The sequence below is a fragment of the Gossypium arboreum genome, chromosome 3 (genome assembly GCF_025698485.1).
Source record: "Gossypium arboreum isolate Shixiya-1 chromosome 3, ASM2569848v2, whole genome shotgun sequence".
NCBI lineage: Eukaryota > Viridiplantae > Streptophyta > Magnoliopsida > Malvales > Malvaceae > Gossypium > Gossypium arboreum.
In genome coordinates this window covers 8,491,554-8,511,114 of record NC_069072.1, presented here as the reverse complement: position 1 = coordinate 8,511,114, position 19,561 = coordinate 8,491,554, and the positions used below count along the sequence as shown (strand labels likewise).

General features: G+C 28.3%; 1 long non-coding RNA gene across 1 annotated transcript; it reads left to right on the top strand.

Moving 5' to 3' along the window:
- Nucleotides 1-9,142: 9,142 nt before the first annotated feature.
- On the top strand, nucleotides 9,143-11,243 carry LOC128290294 (uncharacterized). Its single transcript, XR_008279994.1, has 3 exons — nucleotides 9,143-9,300; nucleotides 10,214-10,255; nucleotides 11,133-11,243. It is a non-coding gene; the product is annotated as an uncharacterized LOC128290294 (long non-coding RNA).
- The last annotated feature ends 8,318 nt before the right edge of the window (nucleotides 11,244-19,561 follow it).

Genomic DNA, 19,561 nt, shown 5'->3' with positions numbered 1-19,561 from the left:
ATTTTAAATTGTGTCATATATATAGTAAAATATTAATAATAAAAACACAAATACTCTTTTAATACTACTTGTAAAATAAATGCAAATATAGGAAATATTCACCCAGAATTTGAGGTTTAGTTTCCATGGAAGGTGTAGAAGAAAAGCTCCTACATTTTTTTTTTTAAGGAAAAAGACATTGCAATAACACTATTTAAAAAAACAACTAAGCTATCATTTCAATTCTACTGCTTAGAAGTAGTTCTAGTACTCCGATGCTTAGTATCCAGAACCGTCACAATTTTAATATCAATCTTGAAATTTATTAGTACCACCAATGAATTCATCGAATCTGAAAGAGAGACTTTAGTATTTTTAACAATTTTAAAACGCTTGCCACGATCCTTAATGGTTTTATTAAGAACCCGACATTTCTTAATAACAGTAACTTTCTCAGCTGTCGCAAGCAGTTTTAAAACAGCTCCTACATTTTTTTTTTTATTGCATATTGTACCCCCCCAAGTTAGAAAAAAGGTAGAGGGCAAAGAGCAGAATGTGAAACTTTGAATTAAATTCTTTGGTTGTTTTTTAAGTATGTGGATTTAAGGAAGGAGTTAACACATTGGAGACAATGATTTAAAAAAGAATTGCATGAATAAATTTTGGATTCTAATTAAACATGGCGGAAGAAGTCAAACTGAAATATAAATAGTTGAAACAGAGTGACAGCAGTTGCCTGTTTTGTTTTTATTCATGGTTAAAGAAGTTGTTACTGCAGATCCAGGATGAGGCCGTATCTAAGCACAAATCCTTATTCATGTGTTGGGGTTAATATTAAAATTAAGACATACATATCGGGATTTGCTAGATATTGTTTCAGAGGTTTTGATGTTCAAAGGTAGAATACAAAATAGGTGCCCTGTGGAGGGGACAGCATGAGCAATGCAGGGAAGCTTTGGGATTTATTTATTTATTTGACCCAACCATTCTTTGATGAGAGTTGAAGCCAATTGAAAGAGTTCAACCACGGAATATATTAGTTTTCAAAGTTGATTTCGTGCTACTTAATAACCTTTTTTTTTTTTATCAAGTTAAGAGTAATCAAGCTTGTCATATGCCGAAAGGTAAGAGGGTTGGGTTAAGCACATCATTATTATAATATTTCTTTATCATCTTTCATCCACACACTGATGAAATTTCACCGGATCCAAGACTAAAGCAATGCTCAATTTTATAAAAACCACATATCACTATTACCAAATTAACATTTGTGCTTTTGTTTTTTTTTTTTTTCTTAAGGTTTTATTGATTTTTTTTTTTATCAATTAAGTTAGTGTCAACTCATTTATTAATATTACGATTTTTTTTTTCACAGAGTTGGTTTTTATTTCATAAAATGGTCAGAACACTAATATTCTAAAATATTATTTATTGACTAATAAAAAATGGTTATATAGACTACATTATAAGTAGAGATATGAATAAAAAAGAAAAGATTAAAAAAACACACGCACACATAGGATCACATGATGTAGCTAAGAGCGGGGTGGCGGCCCATTGCAAATATTAATGGACAGGGTGATGTGGGTGGCGCCAGCGAAACGGATGAGATTAGATGGGCTTTTTTATTATCAGGACCAGATGGCATTAAATGCTCTCCAGCTTTGACCGCCAATATCAGTCAACTTTATGCTTTGTCTTTCATCATTCACTAATTAAAGACAATTATTTTTGGATTATTCAATTTATTTCTTTCTCCTAGCAAGGGGGGAAAAGATTACATGTTAGCTTCTTTCAACATGCATGTGAGGTGGGTTTAATGCAAAAATTATATGATATTAGTGCTATAAAGCATTAATTATTGTGTGATTTTTTATTTTTTTATCTATATATTAAAAGAGTGTCCATGACCTTTGCCATGCGACACGTGTACTCTTTAATTTTGAAGGTGTATGGTTTTTCTTCACCATAAGAAAATGTTAAATTTTAATTTTACTTGATTTAATATTTAGACAACAACTTTTCGATTTAAATGTGATGCGGTTATATATAATTTAAATGCCTTGATAATTTTATAAGTCAACACATTTTTAGATTTGTCTTACTTTTCTTTTATCATTATAAGATAATGGTTAAATTTCAATTTTAGTCTCGTACTATGCTAAAATTTGAATTTAAGCTATATGCTTTAAATTTTGATATAATTTGGTTCACTATTTTTATAATGTTATTAGTTAGTCTAAACGTTAATATTGTTTTTATTTCAATTACAACATTAGTGTCATTTTTCTTAAGAGCACTATTCCAACAAATATATATATATTATCATAATGAATTTAAATGAGTAATTTTAAGAAAAAATCCACCTCAACATTTTCTACACTTTTTTTACATCACTACCAAGTGAATTTTTTTATTTTAAAATGTCTCACCGGTGAATTTAACAAAAGTATTTTAATAGGGGTAACAATTACAGTTGAATTTTTTTAATTTGAAAAGTAGAGGGACTAATTTTTTGTTGACATATTTGAAATTGTTGCAATGTGCAAAGGAAGTGTCAACTTCTGTCACCACTATGACAAAAAAAACTTGTCATATTTGGAAGATTGACAATTTAGTGTACCAAATAATTGGGTTATGATGATATCATGGGATGATTCAAGCCCATCAATAAAAATTAATTCATTTGGAGAAACATTTTTGAGAATCAGATTGAGCATATCAAAGCCCTTGGGTCAAGAAAGTTGGATTGGATTGAAAGTAGAAAACTTATCTGCCAACAATCTATTTTACTTTGGCCATTCACATTATATTGTATTTAGCTATTTTAGCTATTGTTTGGAAGGGATTGTGATTGATCATCATTATGTTAGCAACTCTAAAAAACCTTTATATAATCGAGAGACTTGTATAGGTTGATGTACGAATATTTTAGTGTAGTTATCTGACTAATAAGGAATGTTATTTGTGAAAGTGCATTTGAATTGAAAACCTATTTTTGATTGATTTTACAAGCTAAGTTCTTAAGGAAGAATTTAGTGGTGAATGATTTAGTCTTTGAAGTACAAAAGTGAGTATTCTTCATTGGGGTGTGCTAGAACTAGGATCATTGGTTGTATTTGTTTCAAAGATAATGGATTCATCTTACTAGGTTAGGCTCCGCAAATGTAGAGAAATCGAACTGCTTAAAAAACTTTTTTGTCCTTTGTTTTCATTGTGGTTATCACAGTTATTGTGGAAGTGACCACTTTCGAAGTCACTTCTGCTCATACTTTATTTAGTGCAACTTAGCAACTAGTTCAAGTCAACAATTGGTATCAAAGCTTCCCATTTAGTGGAGATTCCTTGTGTTGCTAATTACAAGTTATGGAAGGACCATCAACCACTTGGCCCCCAATGTTGGATTGAGGAAATTATACTTACCGGAAGGAACTCATGAAAGCTTTCATCAATTCTATTGATGAGAAGCTCAATTTTAGTTGAAGAATAGTTGAAGAATTTATGTTGGGCGCCTTGAATCTCCTTTTCTTTTTTCTTTTTTTTTTTTTTGTAAGATTGAAGTTCCCCTTGGTGTGTGAGAGTTATTCCTTAGTCTCCAAGTTGATTTTATACTCTTTTCCTCCCTTTTTTTCCCCTTAAATAGTCTCATTCCTTGTTTTTAGAGTTTTGATCGTGTCGCTCCACCAGGTGCAAAAATTGCAGTGAAGTGGACTGCTTGCTATCAGAATTTCTGAATTGATGATTGTGCTCTATTGCACTCCTTTTTACTTTATGCTCCAAATCTTCCATTCTTCATCCTATACCTACAGTATCGAGAGAAAAATAACAATTAAAACTAAACTCACTCTAAAAATGATAAAAATCAAATCAAATATAATTATTCCAAAAAAAAAATATAATAAAAATTAACCAAAATACTAAAATTACCTCCTAAAATGCTATAAAAACTATACTAAAATAACTTCAAATATGAGAGTTATCAATATGGCTATAGTAGGGTTGTTAGGTTTTTTGGTGTGTGTTTTTGGTCTATGACATGGTCTTTCCTATTGTGTCTTCGACTTTCGACCCATTTACATCTGACATTTTAATGAATGAACTTTCATTAAAAAAGAAAAGAAATGGGATAATATTTAAGTACCTCTATACATTTATTCTTGTTGTTATTACTAGCTTCTAATGTTACATGTCTTGTATGTGATTTTACGTGTTTAATATTTAATTATTTTTAAAATATTATATTTTTAATTGTGGTAATTAGTGTAAAATAATGTTTCTTTTTGAATTATTGAATATAATTAAAATATATTAACTTGTCAATTCATATATTATAATAGAAAAAATTTGAATAATAATTATATCATTTTAATATATTTAACATACAATATAGATACAATATAGTTATACTTTATGTTAATGCAAAGTAATATTATTTGAAATAATAACTAATTAACACAATTAACTCTAATATTAATTAAGTAATAATTAATATGCTTAGAATTCTAATCAAGTAATATGTAATGACCCGAACTTTACGGTTATAGGAAAAGTGTATTTTCGGTCTTCATTTCTAAAAATGAATTAAAAATATTTATTAAAAGTATTTACAAAGTTAAGTGAGTGGTTAATTAAAGTTTAATGAAGTGAATTTAGCTTAATTAAGGATAAATGGATAAAAGATTAAATTGAATGAAGTGTGAATGTTTAATTATAGAATAAAGAAAATTGAGGGGTTAAATGAGTAAATAAGCCAAAGTGAGTGCCAAGTGTGTGATAAAAATAAAATACATGTGTGATAAATAATGTACATACATTTGTAATACATGTATGTATTTACTTATTATTTAAGTAAGTATTAATGTATTTATTATTATTAAATTGATATTATATGATAAATAAATAAAAGTAAGACAAATGTATGGTAATGATTGGATACAAATGTATTAATAAAAATACATACACTTGTAATACTTGTATTTAAGTATTAATAGATATTTATTATTTATAAAAGATATTTATTAATTAAATAATTATGTTATAAGATATTTATATGATAAATAAATTAAATAAAGACAAGTCTATAGAAATAAATTGATACAAGTGTATTAATATATATGTATACAAATGTAAAAGAAATAACTGGTTATTAAATAGATATTTATTAATGTTATTATATATATATATATATATATATATATATATATATAAACAAAACAAATGAAATAAAGGAAATAAAGAGAAAAAAAATAGAATGTGGAACGAAAAGCAGGGGAAGGAAAGAAAGAAAGAAGAAAAGAAAGGAAAAAGGAGAAATAGGGATTTTAAAGTTTGAAAGTTTAATAAGTAAGTCAATTTAGCTCTATTTACTTAATTTTAATGTTTTAGAAGCTTTGGAACAAGATTTTGATGAAATTAAGTTGATATTTTGAAAGTTATTAGATTTCTAGATAATGTTCATGTTGAGTAAAATGATGAAATAAGGGTTAAATTGATAGAAATTCAAGTTAGAAATGAAATAAGGATTGAATTGTAAAGTAATTCATAAGTTTTATGTTGAAGGGCTAATTTGAGGAAATTTGAAACTAGTGAAATAAGCTGAAAATTTAGTAGTTAAATTTGAGTTTGGATGGAACTTGAATAGAAATAGAGTATGAATTAAGTTAGTAAAGTGAATGAATTAGTTAGGACCTAATTGAAAATAAGGTGTAAATTGAATAGAAATTCAATTATTTGTTATAATGAGTGCTGAAAATTAATGGTATAATTATTTTAATTCCAGTAGCTAATGTTGTCTCGGGAAATCTCGGCTAAGCAAGGAAAAAGACAAAGACAACGGGAGTTAGCTCAGAAATTACGGTTTGTATTTCTATAATCCGAACTTAATACTTAAATTGTTGGATTTATTATTTAATATATATATAGTAGGTGTTTTGAGATCATTATTTGAATTGGATTGAATATTGATTATATTGAATTGATTTATGAATATATGTAAATGTTTGAATTGAAATGAATATTGATGTGGAAATTGAATAATAAATATTTGTTATATTGGAAAATATATGTAGTTGGAAGTGTGATGAAATTGATAGAAAATGTGATTATTGTGAAATTGAATATTTATTAGTGAAAAGTGAATGGATTATATTGAATTGAAAATATATAGTTAATTAATTAAAATATGAATTAATTGAAAATTGAAAAGTGAATTAAATACCTATTAACTAATTGGGCTAGTCGGATATAGTTGGCATGCCATAGGATATGGAAGAGTATGGGTTTTGCCGACTTCGATCGAGCACTTATGTGCCGACTCTTTATTCTTGATTAGCGCTCATCATATCGATTTGACACTTTGTGTGTCGGATATTATTCTTTATTACATTCTTTATTCTTGTTTTGATTTGTTCGATGAGGTACTCTGTGTACCATCTTTATCTTATTCTGTTCGATTTATTCGATGAGGTACTCGTGTACCGCATCTTTATCTTTATTCTTTATTCTTTCCTCGGCCGGTGATGAGGCACTATGTGTCGTACTGGTGTGTTGGTTGGATCCGTGTATCTATCTAGGTCCGAGTCATATTAATAGGGGTAAATAAAGGAACTGGAAAGATCGACTGTTACTGAATAATTTAATTGTTACTGTATATCTGATTTTTACTAAATAATTGACTGTTACTAGATAACCGATCAATTGATTGATACTGAAAAACTAATTATTATTGAATAATTGATTGTTACGAATAATCGATATTCTTGAATAAATAATTGTTCGATTGGTGATTGTTAATGAATATTACTGATTGATTAATTGCTACTGAAAAATAATAAATGATTTTAAATTTAAAGTAGACCCAAACATTGGTTGGAAAGTGAATGTTTGAATATTCATTGAGTTTGAATAGTTCAATATATATAAATTAATATGTTTTATAATTGTTTAAGTGTCCAGATTATAGAAATACCACTGAGTGTATACTCAGCGTACGATTTTTTTCCATGCGCAGGTTAAGTTAAGGCTAGACCGTTGAATCAGCATCCCAAGCTGATCCCGAATTCGATGAGGTGAAGTATGTTGAGTATTGGTAATGGCATGTACCTAGGATGTCTTATGAGAGTCACCTAGGTTGTGAAAGTATTGATGAAATAAGTAAATTATGGTTGGCAATGGTATATAGTATGAAGTTGAAATAATTGATAAAGTAAGTGATATACTTAAAAAGATTCATTGGATAGGTTATAAAATGTTTTAGATTGGTAAGATTTGAGTATATTTAAGTGTATTTGGATTATTTGAATGTTGGCAAATTGTTTTGGTTGGAGTTTTAATTTGCTGGGTTAGAAACATTTATTTTAATAAATGACTATAATTGAACTGTACCGATCGGTAATGCCCTGTAATCTTGTTTCGGGGACGGATAAGGGTTAGAGGGTGTTACAAAATAACTCTATTTTACATAAATAAAATTAGCATAATTTAAAAAAAATAATATCAACACAACATTTTTTTAAGTCAATTTTTTAACTAATAATTATAAATTTGTTATGAATATCTTATTAAGTAGATATTCATCATGATCAAGATAAAGTTTTGGTGTACATAATTAGAATTAGATCTCTACTCTTTTTTTTTTTATACTTCTTATGCCTATAAATAGAAACTCTGATGTAGCTTTGTAATCACCCCTTTTGATCAATAAAGTATATTCTCTATTGCTTTCATATTTTCTTTGTTCTTTATTCTCCCCATCTCTCTTTATTTTATAACACGTTATCAGCACAATGATTCTCAATTTTTTCAAAATCTTTCGAAGTCGTCCCACAAATCAAATTCATTTTCACCTTAAACTTCCATCCTTACAACTTTATCTTCAGGATGTTGAAAGATTAAATCTAATGGTGGTTGTTACAACATTTATAAATCACTATATAGTAAAGTTTATATTAAAATCCTTAAAATGATTTAAAATGCTAGAAGCATATTGAAATTTTAAGGAAATTATTCATTTATATGAATTGAAATAATTGAACATACATGGTAAATTTGACTTAGCCAATAGTAGTTGAAAGAGGATTATAAAATGATCCAAAATACCTATTTGTATTTTTATAGAAGGATCATGGTTAAAGTTGGCTATGATTATTGTTGAAACTCCTGAAGAGATCAAAATATGTTTTCCCAAAATTTTCCCTTACTCATGATTTTCAAAAGAATGGTGATATAAATGCTTAACAATAAATTCAAATAGTCATTTGAAAAACTAGTATTCAAGATTGAATATGTAGAATATGAGAAAGTATGTTATGTTTTCATGAGGAGGAGTAAATACGCGTTACACTCTTTTTCCCTTAATCGAGGTTTTGTCCCATTGGGTTTTCCTGGTAACGTTTTTAATGAGGCAGCATATTATGCGTATTGTAGATTGTATACTCTTTTTTCTTCATTAGGTTTTTATCCCACAGGGTTTTTCCTTATAAGGTTTTAACGAGGTACATTATCTACCAATAGACATCCAAGGGGGAGTGTTATGAATATCTTATTAAGTGAATATCCATCATGATCAAAATAAAGTTTTGGTGTACTTTAAATTCTAATAGTTATTAGAATTAGATCTCTACTTCTTTTATACTTCTTATGCCTGCAAATAGAGACTGTGATTAAGCATTGTAATCACCCCTTTTGATCAATAAAGTACATTCTCTATTTGTAACGCTCCAATTTTCGGGAATTCTATGAATGTTGGCATAGGTTTAATTATGTTAGTGGGCCTCTAGAAGGCCCAAGCTTAAGATAGAACCTGGCAATTTTAGTTAATTTTTGTTCCATAAGAAAAAGGGGGTGAAATTATGAAATAGGACCTATGTGAAAATGTTTGAAAATGCTATAGGCTAAATTGAAGTGGCCAAATAAATAGAAGTGCAAAATAGGAGGATTTGCATGACAAACCTCCCATTTTACATGAAGTGGCCAGGCATCATGTTGTTGTAGACAATATGAGCACTTGATATCCATAATTCATGGTACAAATTGATAATGGGTTAGGTAAATGTTCCATGATAATGGATTAGGTAAATATTCCATGATAATGAGTTAGGTAAATGTTCCATGATAATGGTTTAGGTAAATGTTCCATGATGGGAATTTCATGTCTTTTGTATTAAAGAATTAAATGGATGAAATATGAAATTTTATTAAAAAAAAAAGGGGTGAAAAGAACAAAGTTTTGTCCATCTTTGTTCATCATAGCCTAAAGTTAGAGAAGAGAAAGGAGAGGAGAAAGCTCTTGAATGTTCGGTCACTTGGGGAAGAAAATTGAAGGTAAGTTCATGGTAGTTTGCTTTTATTTTGAGGTTTATGAGTTCTTCTTGATTCTACCTTAACTCTTGAAGCATATTTTGGTTTTTGGTTGTGTTGTGAGCATTTGGTCATGAATTAAAATGAAGGAAATGGTTGTTGTTTCATGTTCTTTTGATGAAAAATGGAAGATAGGTGAAGTTGAGCCAAACAAATGAACATGCATGTGCCTTAGATGCTAAAGGGAAAAATCGGCTAACATGTTGTGCTTTAAAATGATGAAATGGAGATTATACTTAAGTAAAATCATAGATATGTGATGATTGATTGGTGATATACATGTTTAAATAACATGCATGCAAGTTATGTGTGAAAGAGTGAATTTGGTAATAAATCTACTTGGGACAGCAGCAGTAACGTGATTTTGGAAAATCACCATAAATTGTGGTAGATGAATTAGAAGCTGAATAAATTATGTAATTAAATATTAATGAGTCTAGTTTCAAATGGAATAAACGAGAACATATTTTGAATTCTGTACAATGAGAAATTTAATTCGTAATGAAGAGTGGTCAGATTAGTCAAACAGTGAAACATGAGAAACTTTAAGAAAAATCTGGTATTTATTGGCCATACCAAAAATTCTGAAAGTTTTATGGATAGAAGATATATGAGTCTATTTTCAGGTAAAATTAACAGCACTTGATTTAGAGTTTCGTAGCTCCAGTTATAAATGATTTAGTGACTATTATTCAGGAAGACAGCTTGCAGTGAGATTATGATTATGTGGTAAACATTGACAAAAAATTGTTAATGAGTTATTGATTTCTTATAAGCTTACTATGATCTGTAGTTGTGGTTGGCCGAATATTGTAAGGGGTTAATACGTAGTTCGTATTTGAATAGTTAGATTAATGTGTTAGTAATCCAATTGTAGGTAGTTCATGTGTGGATCTCATCAGCATATCGTCGCAAACAGGTGTGTAACTAACACCCTCTTTCTTAGTCTGGATCGGCAAAAGTCGAAAAGCCGAAATGTCGAAAACTGGTATTTTGTAGATTTGTGAGTGTGCGAATGCTCGTGAGGTAAATCGATTAATGTTTTTGATAAGCTGCAAAATTTGGACTGCATAGTGCATGATTTATGTGCCCTTGATATTTTTGGGCTTAATGGGCCAAAATTGGAATGATGGGCCAACAGACCCAATTTGGTAAGAACCCTCGGTACGTGATTCTGTTAGTACGTGAAAAGTAGGAATATGCATGAAAAACCCTAAAATAGATAAATTACTGAAATACCTTTAAAAGTAGAAAATTTACAGTTTTACCCCTACTAGATAAATTACTGAAATACCTCTAGGGTTAAATTGACCTAAATGCATGTTTGACTGTTGTTATTTACTGCATGCCATGTTGTTATTATCTGATGCATGAGATTGGGATATTGACGGAGGAAGTCTTGAAAGTGGCTTGTCCACGTCTTGGAGGCTTTGCCTCAATTCTTGATAATCGAAAGCAACAAGGCTACAAGCTGTGGAGTGTTGGGTGGTTGGGTTGAGCTATTCCCACATGGAGTGTATGGTTGGTACGGGTGGAGTGTAGTGGTTGGTGGGTTGAGTAGTCTCCCAAATGGGCTTGCATATGTTTCTTGATGTTGCATGTATTTTGAAATGGGCCTATGGGCCATCTTGTTATCTGAATAAGGGCTAAGGCCCGGTTTATAATGTCTGAAAAGGGCTCGGCCAGATACCACTATTACTGAATGGGCTTGGCCCAATGGGCTTGAGTGACTTGGGCTTTGAATGGGTTTTCCTTACACTGAGTTTCCCCAAACTCACCCTTCTTTAACCTTACAGGTGAGCCTTGATGTGGGTGACTTGGAGCCGAGAGGATTCAGAGTGGCCATGGTGAACACTTTTGGGTTTGAAAAAGAGACTGGTTTTCTTAAGTTATTTTTAATTACTATTTAATTTTTGGGTTGTAATAAGGCCATTTTAACTTTATTTTCTTCTTTGATTTTCTGGGATTATATTGTTTTAAACAACTTTAAATTGATGGATACTAATTCAAATGGGCTAGACTTAGGGCGTGATTTCAAAACGATACTTGTTTTTTTTTTTAAATAACACGACGTCACGAATATTTGATTTACCAAAGATAATCACTCAAAGAAATTTCAACTTGTTATAACCAAGTGTGGCAATGGATGTGGGCATGTCTAGAATTGGATCCAATCGGAGAGCTTGGTACTTAAGCAGCTTTCATGGCTCACCTCCTTTGTTATGGATACCTACCTGGTGCCCAGCTTCCATTCACTTGGTTAGTTTGACAAAAGTCGGCTTTTTAAAACACTAAAAAGGGAACACGGGTTTTTGATTTCAAAGTGGCACGTCGGATTCGGCCTTAACGTCTGGGCCGGGTTTGGGGTGCTACACTATTGCTTTCATATTTTCTTTGTTCTTTATTCTCCCCATCTCTCTTTATTTTATAACAAAATTATAATTATCACAATTTTCTCTATATTTTATACTTAGAGTTCTACTCAAGTAATTACTCTATTTTAAATTTAGCACAACTTTTTAACTAATAATTATAGCTTAAATTATAATTATTTTTAAATGTATAATTATCACCACTTCTATTTTATTTTAATTTTTAACTAATAATTACAAATTAAATATATATAATTATTTTAAATTTGAATTTACTAGTATGATGAAAAATAAATGATATTATCATCAGTTCAAAAGTTTTTCAAACTCATGTTTTATATATTACTAGTTCCCATGTCATGCGTGTTGCATGTGAGTTTTCATGTTCATTTTTAAAATTTATTAAATAATATGTTATTATAATTTTAAAATATATACCTAACTAATTAAATGAGAATTGATCTACTTATGTCTATTACCTTTGAAACGTAATTGAGTATAATAAAATAATATTTTAAAAGTAATGAAAATAATTGATTGAGTCCTACATCGATCGGTATTAACATTGTTGCCTATGTAGGAGAACGTGGGTTCGAGTGCGTTGAAACATATTTACAATTTTATTTAACGATTGAGGAAGGACTATGGATAGTTATAGGTATTTGTATTGAAAAAAGTAATGAAAATAAAAACCGAAATCTACCATTCTACCAATAGTAAAATATTAATTAATTAATTAATTAGATAAAATAACTTGTCATTCAAATATGATAAACATAGATGATACAAAATACTAACTCTTAATTGATTGATTTTCTTTATTTAAGTTATCAAATAGATATGAGTCAAGATTTATGCTTAATCGAATTGATTAAATGCAATTAGTATTTATTTAAAAATTAATATCTTTTGAGTTTTGACATATAAATTAAGAATATATAAGTAAAATTATACATTATAGATTAGATTATCAATAAATTGATATTTTTTCATATATATATAATGTTAATCTCACATATTTAATTTTAATTAATAATAAAAATTAATTTTAACATTATTAATTATTATTATATTTAAAATAAAATCCTATTTATATTTAAAAATCATATTTATTTAATTAAAAACTTTTATTTTTATCTATTCATAATTTATAATTTTATTAACTAATAATATATTATTTTGTTCTTTTAAGTAGAAAATTTAAAAGATATGAACAAATTAATTAATTTCACATTAAGATACAATCATATCAATTAATTTTACTTTTATTATTAAATTATTTATTCTAATGTCCATTTAGTAGTATAATTAACAATAAAAGTATTCTCGTTAGTTTAAAAATATTTCAAACTCGCTCTTTTATATATACTAGATTCTAATATTACATGTATTGCATGTGATTTTATAAGTTTAATATTTAATTAATTTTAAATATTTCATTTTAATCAATTAAAGTATTGTAATAGAAAATTTTCAAATAATAATAAAAAGTATTTTAGCATATTCAACGTATGAGAAATTATTAGATAACCCTCTCTTATCACATCAATCATGGTCCCTATCCAATAATATATTGTCATGAAAAAAACATTTTTACATGTCATTAAAACATCATCCTATATCCTTTACTAATTATTCAATGCCATTTCAACATATTTTTACATGTCATTTACACATCTTTTTGGTAATTTTTTTACCCTCCATGGTCCAGGGCTAGGTCTTAAGGTTTATGATCCAAGATTTCAAGGTTCAGGATTTAGGGTCGGTCCAGTGACCATGTTAAAAAAGTTAATCAATAACATGAAAAAATATGCTGAAATGACATTAACTAATTGAGTAAACTAACAAAATAGTCACTCTTGATTATCTCATATTACATATTAGTCACTTATGTTTGAAATGTTACGTTTTAGTTACTCACGTTATCGCGCTGTAACATTTTAGTCACTGAGCCATTAATTGTCATTAATAGTGTAACGGTAAGTTGACATGACACGTTAAATCATCATTTCAAACAAAAAATTTAGGTTAATTTATACAATTGGTCCCCATATTTTTTTTGTTTTGAGCAATTTAATTTTTTTCTTTTATGTTCTTTTAACTTTTCTTTTTTTTTTTCATTCTCTTCTGCTTCTCCAGCTATTTTTCTCCCTTCTATATTCCTTTTAATGTAGTTTTCCTATATTTTTCATTTGTTAAAACTAGTCCCTATACTTTTTTTTTTTAAATTTAATTTTTTTGAGTAAGGCAAGATTGTGGACTAGTTTTAACAAATATAAAATATACAAAAACTACGTTGAAATAAAATAGAAAGGAGGAAAATAAAAGGAGAAGCAAAAGAGAATGGAAAATAAAGAGAGAGAAAAAATAAAGTTAAAAGAACATAAAAGAAAAAAATTTGCTCAAAATGGAAAAACATAAGGATCAATTATAGAATTTAACCTAAAATTTTCGTATGAAATGATGATTTAACGTGCCACCTCAGCTTACCATTATACCGTTAACGTCAATTAACGGTTTAGTGACTAAAATGTTATAACACGATAATGTAAATGACTAAAATGTAACCTAAGGCAAATAAAAGTGACTATTATAATAGTTTATCCTAAATAATTTATAAGGGATACGGGAAGATTTGAGGTGTCTGTTTTATTCAATTGTTTTCATTTTTTTCTCTAGTTTGTAGGTTTTGTAATAAGAAATCTACAAATTTTTCATATTTTGAAACCCATAGAATAATTATAAAAGCTTTTGAACAATCTATGGAAATAAACAAACAATAAACATACATATGCTTTACTTTTCCATAAAAAGATTTCTTGAAGCAACTATTAAGTTACAGCAGTGAATGAAATTAGTTTGGAAGAGATGAAGAAAACAGGGCTTAAATGCTTCCTAGTTCCTTCATCATTCAAAACCTTGTAGGATGGATGTTTAGAAGAACCAACAAGGAAGGTGAGTGAGTCCTGTCAATATATATTATTGGATTCTTCATATGCCTTAATAATTTTTATATATAAATTAATATGCAACTAAAAATTAATACAAATTTTAAAAAAAATTAACACAACTCTTTTTACATTAAATTTTTTAACTAATAATTATAATTATAATTATAATTTTTGCCATATTTTATGCTTTAGTTCTATCTAAGTATTAACTCTATTTTAAAATTAACACAATATTTTTAATTAATAATTATAAATTAAATTATAATTATTTTTAAATGTATATTTTACTTCAACTTTTTATGTTTAATTGTGGATAAAGCCTTAGAAATCAAATTTAAAGCCCAATAACTAATGAGGTCCACCTTTGGACTTTAAAAGTCTGATTTATAACCAATTAGGATTAAATTGATTTTAAAATGGAATAGACATCCAATCAGTATCTAAATTCATTTTATTCAATCATAAATAGTTAGTTCATGGCTCGACAAAATTGAATTTCTACTTTCTTTACATTTACTAGTTATGTTTAGAATGTGACTACAAAAAATATAATTATTTAATAACAAATATAAATGAGATGATAATGAGTTTGTATTTTAATATTATTAAATATGTGCTCGATTCTTTAATTTATTATTTTTAATTAATTTATTTAAAGATAATATAAAAGTATGAAAAGTAAAAATACATTAAGTATAATTTAAAAATATATATATTTTTTGTTTATAATTGAATTAATGATTCGGTAAGTAAAATGCTTAAATATAATATATATATATATATATTGACATTTATTTTAATATTTGTTTTAATAATTTTAAAATTAAAATAAAAGAAATATACTTAGGTGAATTAATTATAATTTTGACATGTGACAACTCTTGTCATTTAATATCTCATCAATTATGATCTTAACATATTAATTAGGACCCACAATTAATCAAAATATATAATGATTTGTGTTCATATGGTAACAGTAAAAGTTCCTAACGCAATAATTAGTTTTTCTGGTATTCTTAATAACCACACATTTTAAAAAAAAAATTGTATTATGGATTATATTTTTTAATCAGTGTCCATGCCACTTTTTAATCCACTTTTTAATCATCCATAATGATATTATTTTTAATATTAAATTTATTTATATTTTTAAATTTCATAATTAAGCTTTTAATAATTTTTATTTTTGTCCTTCTAAAATTAGTCTCAATACTTAATGTTAATTTTAAAAATATTTTCACATTAATGTTATTTACAATTTTTAATTAAACTCTTCATAACATTTATAATTAAAGTTATTTATAATTTTAATATTTATAACACCTTACACTCTACTTGAAAGATGACCGGATGTATGATGTCACATCGATTACCAAACTAACCTTAAGTAAGTCAAAACAATTGCAATCATGATTACTATTCATGTTGACAATTTATTCTAAATATTAGAACTTAATCGTTAGTAATTAACTAATACTAAAATTAAAACGAACTTAAAAACAGCATACATAATTCAAATTATAAAAAATAGTAGTCAACTACCAATACCTAATTCTTGTGTATCGATACCCTAAACTAAAAATTCAAGTTGGCAGTTACAAGGGCCCAAGTTTTTATATATAGATCTATGTTCTAGTACCTTATAACTATATTTTGATACCTCTTGTCTATGTTTTGATAACTCATACCTATGTTCTTATACCTTGGGTTTGAGGTTTCGATACCTCAACCTAAAATCATATTAATTGCAAAAATTTACATAAACCAACAACCATCTTCCTAAAATACCTCTAGCTATTACTAAACATGCACCAAAGCTTATCGTGCTCAAACATCATCTTACATAATATTGCTACAAAGTGCAAAACATAATGATAGTTTCAAGACTTCATATACAATGACCAAGTCACAGAATAATACATCATATTTATAATTTTCACATTATAATATATTATTAAAGTCTCACTGACTAAAATTAGACTCATAATTGAATACATGGATATCCAACATTCCCCTAAAAAAATAGTGTTTTTTAAATACACAATAAGCATAATAGTAGGTACATATTATCGAATCTACTGTGCATGTATAACACGATTCTAATTAATCCTCAAATAATAAATGTTGCACAAAGTGCCACAATATTGAACCTCATAGGTGCATAACACACTCGTACACAAGAGCTAAAATATACCCTATGGTATGCCAACTATACCCAAATACCATCCGAAATTGTTTAATGAGCTTTTAACTTATTCAATATTTCACATTAATAACATCCACATTAATAGCAACATAAGAGCATCAATTCATCGATAACATCTAGATTACTACAACATCAAGTAATCAACTTCATGCATATTGCCAACACACATAATCCCATAACTTTATTCATCTTTCATAACATCACATTATAACATGTTGGGAAAGTATTCGTGTAATGCAATGAACAAGTAAATAAAGCAAAATCAAAAAGATCGGACACGTAAATTTTACGTGGAAAAACTCTTTAAATGAGGATAAAAAACCACGAGCAAAAGGAGATTTTACTATAATAAAGGAGAGTGCAAAAGATGAAGAGAATCAAAGGAAAACTCCAAGCCCCAAAAGAAAAACCCTTTAAAACAAAAAACAGAATTCTCTCAATTTAAATATTTCTGTTGAATAAAACCTAGAGTAATTAAGGCCTATTTATAGGCTAAAATTCATAGCATATATGACTACAACAACCTTAGGTTAAGAAGAATTTAACTAGGAGAAGAAAATAAAAAAACTTGATATGCACGTCACCACTTCGTGCTGTGGCATTCGTGTCATTGGGACAAGAGTGCATTACGTCGTTGGGATGAAGGCTCTTTTCTTGTCGTGATGTCCACTGTTCATTGGGACAAAAAGCACTTCCTCTTTGGGACGTCACACACTATTTAATTCAAAAATACGAGGCATAACTCTACATAAAGTATACTAACAAAGTTATCTCATATTAGAAATAAACATTAAACCAAATGAAAGTGTAAGCACAAACTAACAACTCCAATCATGCTTCAATCACTTTCTCCTTGCCCTTTGATTTCAAGCTCTCACCCACTTCTATTGCTTCAAAATCAATTTCCAAAATTTAAGTAATGTTAGAATAGTGGCATAATACAATCAAAACACCTAAATTAAAAATAAACATGCAATTCAATCAAATCGACACTTTTCGATCTAAATGCCATCGAGAAACCTATCCAAACCTATCTAACTTCTAATCTAAATTCATAATCACCTTTGGGGACTCAAATCAAATGTAAAAATACCAAGAGACTCACTATACACTCAATTGAGCGACACTTTCCCTTAAACGCCTATCAATTATGCATGAACAAACCACCAAAACTAATTCAACACCACGCTCAACATTCATTCAACTTTATAATCTCATTTTTAACTTCAAACAGTCCTAGAAACATCAAAGAGCCTAAGAAACTACTTTGCCCAAACCAAAAACATTGTCAAAACAAAAAATCAATGTCAATAACTACTTAAATCATTTTCAAGATTAAAAGAAACCATGTTAGAGTTAGAAAATCATTTACCTTTATGGACAATCAGTAATCGAATAAAAATACTTGAATAAAAATACTTAGAATCTTGACTTCTTTCAACAACTGAAATCATGCAAAAATAAAGGAAAATAAAGAGAAAAGTAAGAAATAATATTTTTAATCTTAAATTCTCATATAAAAATATACCATAAATTATGTTACTTTTCAAAAATCTTGCTCCCCAATGAAAATCCTAAAGAGAATGAAAAAGGGGTTTGAGAGAGTTTAAAAAACTAAAGAAAATTGAATACGTTCTCTTCTTCTTCTTTTTTCCTAACTGTCCAACCTATAATATCACCAAGGGTCAAATTGCAAATGGGCCCTTGGGAAGATAACAATTTAAACCTTCTCTTTTTATAAAACTTTTTGGGAAAATTATGATTTTGCCTCTCAAATTTTGAAAATTTTACGATTTAGTCCAAAATGCTTAATTACCCAACTAAACCTCTTAAAAATCCAAATCGACCACTAATTAATATTCTACTTCTCATGTCAACTCTAATTCTTAAAAACCTCTCAAATCGAACTCTTGGATCACCCTAAAACACTAATCTGACCAAAAGTCTGCTAAATCAAAACCATTTGAAAATCGGGTCTTTACAATTCTGCCGTCCTTAAATAATTTTGTCCTCAAAATTTACTTGAAATGAGGTTTAGATACTTCTATTACATAATCTCTTTCGGTTCCCTAGTCGCCTTTTCTACATTGTGACTTCTCCACAACACCTTCACCAACGGAATACACTTGTTTTGCAGCTTATTCACTTTTCGAGCTAGTATCTCAACTAGATATTCCTCATACAAAAAATCTAGGCAAATATCAATAGACTCCATGGAAATTACATGTGACAGGTTCAACCTATACCTCTAAAGCATCGAAACATGAAACACATTATGGATGTAACACATTATAGATGTGACTCTACTTCGACGGCAATGCCAAACGACATGCAATTTGGCTTCCCTACCTTTATGGAGCCTTGCTTAGAGAGATAACCCACTATTTTAACACCTCATACAACAAGTAATTACAAGCTCTAACACCCACCATCTCACTTTTATACCTAAGACCTTGATCACTCTCCTTTAACTTTTCCCTTTAAAAGCTTAGGACAAGTAACGCACTTGATTTTACATTCTCATAAAAATTCTTTAAGGAACAAGAAAAAGTACTTTTAGTTTAATATATCTGTAACAACTTGATTTCTTGTGTTATCAAAAAATGCAATTTTGGGACCTTGATTTCGCAAACTGAGTCCATAAATGTTAAATAGGGATATTTACAAAGTTATTGTGTAAATGAACTGAAATTCGG